The 4,691-nt window shown below is 39.9% G+C and overlaps 1 long non-coding RNA gene across 1 annotated transcript; it reads left to right on the top strand.

Moving 5' to 3' along the window:
* The first annotated feature begins 32 nt into the window (after positions 1-32).
* On the top strand, positions 33-2,933 carry LOC105459750. Its single transcript, XR_975719.1, has 2 exons — positions 33-2,261; positions 2,735-2,933. It is a non-coding gene; the product is annotated as an uncharacterized LOC105459750 (long non-coding RNA).
* The last annotated feature ends 1,758 nt before the right edge of the window (positions 2,934-4,691 follow it).

Here is a 4,691-nt window from a genome sequence, read left to right as displayed (position 1 = left end):
TAAAAGATTGTCCTTATTCTTTAATAGTCGATGAGAGCACAGATGTTGCCACTGTCAAGTATTTGTGTGTTTGTGTACGTTACTTTAGTACAAAAGAACAAAAAATTTTGATTTATTTCTTAGGATTAATTGACATAGAAGAGGCTACAGCAAAAACTTTGCATACGAAATTAACAAAATTCCTAACAAATTTGGGATTAAAAATTTCAAATATGATTGGGTTAGGCACAGATGGTGCAAATAATCTCTGTGGACGACATAATTCTTTATATACCAGATTAAAACAAGATAATCCTAAAATTGAACTTATTCGATGCATTTGCCATTCGCTTGATAATGCATCGTCTAAAGCGGCTAACATGCTACCATCAAATTTAGATTTTCTTTGTAGAGAAGTTTATACATGGTTCAGTCACAGTTCTGTTCGAAGAATACAATACAAAACATTATATGATATTTTAAATTCAGGTGAAAAATCGTTTCACAATTTTGTACAATTATGTTCAACTCGCTGGTTGTGTCGATATAACGTAATAAATGTGTTATTAGAACATTATGATGAACTAAAAACACATTTTCAAGTTGTCGTAAATAAAGAGAAATGTTACACAGCTAGAACGCTTAACGAAATGCTACATGATGAAACTAATTATTTGTATCTGATCATTCTTAAACCTGTTCTTCATGAATTAAATAAAACAAATTGCATTTTTCAGTCAAATTATGTTGAAATTGGAAGCGCGATTGAGGATATCAAAAGACTCATTTTCTTTCTTGCTAAAAAAATTTTGAAACCTTTGTTTGTTCAAAATATTAATGACATTTTAAAAAATGCTGATAATGAACTTGCATATAAAGAAGTAAATGAAATAGATTTTGGAATTGAGTACTATAAATATTATCGTAATGTAAAAACATCTTTAACAAGGAATGACATAGATAATTTGGAACAACGAGCGAGTGATTATTTTAAAAAACTGTTACAAGAAATAATTCAAAGATTGCCTCTTAATATTAATCATTTTCAAGATATTCAAGCACTGAGTCCGAAAGTATGTCTTTCAAAAATGAGACCAAAATTTTCTGATCTTCCTTTCATCGATGTATTCATTGATAAAAAGGAATTATTTAAAGCTGAATCCGAATATAATTTATTAACTGATGTTGATTGGAATCTCTTATATGGAGATAATATACTTAAAGATAGTTATCGCTTCTGGCCTGCCGTAGCACAACATAGAAATTCTGGAGGTTCCTTAGTTTTCAATACAATCGCAGAATTTGCATTAAAAATATTATGTTTACCAATGTCAAATGCAACAGTTGAAAGAGTTTTCAGCATCATGAATGCAACGAAAGATAAAGTAAGAAATAGAATGGCGACAGAAATGTTAAATTCTATCCTCATGATAAAATCGCACTCTTATACCAACAGTTATTGTTGCAATAATTTTATTTGCACTAAAGAGATGTTTAAAAAATTTAATAATTCAATGTATTCTAATATAAACGAAGCAGAAAATGAACAAAATAATGATTTTGATATTATAGAGGCTGTGAATAATTTGAATGATACTGATGTTTGTACTGAAATTGATTGTTTTTTATAGATGTTTGAAATATCCAAAAGTTTATTGAAGTACAATTTAAGCATAATTATTAAAATAATATATTAAAAGACTGTTTATTTATATATTTTAATAGATATTAGTAATACTTACATCTGAACATGTTTGTGCAATTTTATTTTGTAATTTAGTTAAGTTCTTTTTACAAATTATTTTTTGCTTATATTGGGTATTTTGCAATTAAATGATATTGGTCTCTATATAGAATTCATTTTGTTTAAAGAATTGTATCTGCATAATTTGTAAAAATTGCCAATAAAAATGTTTATTGCAATTTTGCAAAAGCGTTTTTATCACTTTTATGCCTTGGTTTGAATATTTCTTGAATTTGGCGCATGGTGGCGCATTAGGCGTTCGAAGTTGGCGGACTAGTGCTTCTAAAACCTGGCAACCCTGCTCGTAGCTAAATCGCGGGGATTCTGGACTCTGGAGTCTGGACGATTCGATTCGTGTGCGAGCTACGGAATTAGGTGGACGTTTGTGGCCGAGTGTTCTACTTACGCTTTAGTATTGCATCATTCAACTAAGTTGAAAAGACCGGCCAAGTATACCCCTGCACAGAAGACCAGAGCCATCCAAACGAAAAAGAAAAAGAGAAAGGGGACGTCGACAACGACGAGGAGAATAACGATGGTAAGTTCTCGAAACACAATAGGGTCCGATTTACGCTTGCAGCGATCGTGATCATCATTTGTCTTCTTCTTCTTCTAATAAAGGCTTCCGTTTCCACCAGAAACGATACAGCCTGTGCTTAAGATTGAGTAACAAAAAACTTGTGCGACAATAGATGATGCAACATACTTGTGCGACAAAAGATGATGCAACACTATCAGAGTACTGAGCCACAGACGTCCACCTCAGTCCGTGGCTCACAACGGAATCCATCATCATTTGTCTTTATTTAATATTCGATTAACGGCAAGGATGAAAGTATTCCAAAAGCGTTGGAGCGTGAATCGAACCGCAGCCTAAGTCTTAAGCCGTAAGAAATGAACCAATCGTAATTGAATTTGAAGAGAATAATCGATTACGGTTGGTCAATTTCTTACGGCTTAAGGCTTATATCTATTTTATTTCTCTGACATCTTTAATTCTGACTAATCAAGGCGGAGAACAACGAGAGCAAGAAAAAGGTCATCGAGGATATAAAGGAGATGGAGTCGCTTAAAGATGCGCCGCCGGACAAGCAGGAAAAGGACGCGGTTGCGAAGGTCGGTACTGTGACTGAGAAGAATGTTCAGTTCCCGCTGGATTCGCTGCTCTCGTCCAGTCTCAATACGGAGTTAAAGGTCATCAAGAATGTGAGTAACGCCGAGAGCATATCTTTCTCTCTCTCTCTCTCTCTCTTCCCCAATTTTAATTTTGCGGAATTGCGAATTCGTTAATTACTGCTGCTCGATTCCAATGCGTGACGCGCTCAGTGAGAACGCACCCTTTGGCGACGCCAATGGTGGGAAACACGTGATCGCCTATATATATATATATATTTTGTCACGCGCTCGGCGAGGTTCGAGTGGTTCGAGGTTCGCGTTCGCGCGAGCGCGGATCAAAAATGGAAAGAGGGAAATCGCGAACGATTTCTGGAGGGAAGATGTTAGCCCTCGGAATTCTGTCCCTCCGGCGACCGATACGGGGTACGCATGTCCTCTTCCTGGGGGAGCTCCAAACGCTTCGAGCGCGACATCCCTCCGGTGTTAAGGATGTTCTCCCGCTATTGCAACGCGAAAACGATTTCCCAAAGACGAGAAAATCGAATTATACGGCAGCCTATTCGCGAGAAACTTTACCCGTCCGGTACGCGTGTACTCAGCTTGACTTCCGCCGGGCTCGTACTTCCCCCCAAATTCCAACCTGTTTACGCGCCCGAAAGCGAAGCACTACAATCGGCACTGTTTTTCGCGCAGGACGAATTCCTGCGCCAAGGTCAACTCGCGCAAACAACGATGACGTCGGCCGAACCGACGACAAGAAATGCGAACAATGCTGCAATCACTCGAAATCGTCAACGAAACAATAACTGAATTTCGAGACGATACTCGCGACGCACTCGACAAAGCACGCGATCCGGAAACAGTCAACAAGTGGCACAGCAGAAAAGAAAAAAAAAACAATTTCGAACAGCACACACAAATATTCTAACTACAGATAATAAAACAACGAAACAGCAAAACAGAATAAATTTCATTAAGTCTCGAATTCCTTCGCCAAGCCACCATCCGATCGCAAAAAAAAAGGAATCCTCTATATCGCCCTTTAGTTTTAGGGCCCCACGTTGGGCGCCAAATTTTGTCACGCGCACGGCGAAGTTCGTGGTTCGCGCGAGCGCGGATCAAAAACGGAAAGAGGGAAATCGCGAACGATTTCGGGAGGGAAGATGTTAGCCCTCGGAATTCTGTCCCTCCGGCGACCGACTGCACGGGGTAGCGATGCGAGAATTGGGCGCCAGACGTGCTCGGTGGCACGTCACTCGCGAAACGCAAAGATATTACAATAACGTGAAAAATACACTTGCGCGCGACAATACTCGAAATCCATAGACGAATGCCACTCCCAAGGTCGATCGCGCGAGGGCCGGCCGGCTCTACCTAACGGCAGAGGGGCAGAGCGAGAACTAAGGGCGAGTTATAGGCTACGGGCGATAGGATGGTGCGGAACGGGCGAAAGAATTCGTACTCCAGATTTAACCTCGGGCCTCCCGGAGATCTCGGTCTCGCTTATTATACGCGGTTGCCGGCAAAAAGGGCGCAAACCCGCGCCTTGTGACGGGACGCTGCTCCGCTGCAGCGGGCTGCAACGTTACAATATATATATTAATAATCTATATATCTATATATGATGGAAACACGTGTGATCACCCCGGGGAGAATTAATTATATAATTGAGAGACCCATGGTATTCGGAGCCTAAGGAATCCATAGGGGAAGGAAAAGGGGTGATACCCGATTGACCACGCCCGATTGACCACCAGCCACTCACAGCGTTTGAACAGTGGAAAATCTCTAGGCACCGGCCGCTGTGAGTGGCTGTGGTCAATCGGGACGTGGTCAAACGGGACGCTCCCAA

Source organism: Wasmannia auropunctata, unplaced genomic scaffold (genome assembly GCF_000956235.1).
Source record: "Wasmannia auropunctata unplaced genomic scaffold, wasmannia.A_1.0 LD336101.1, whole genome shotgun sequence".
Taxonomy (NCBI): Eukaryota; Metazoa; Arthropoda; class Insecta; order Hymenoptera; family Formicidae; genus Wasmannia; species Wasmannia auropunctata.
This window is presented reverse-complemented; position numbering and strand designations above follow the sequence as displayed.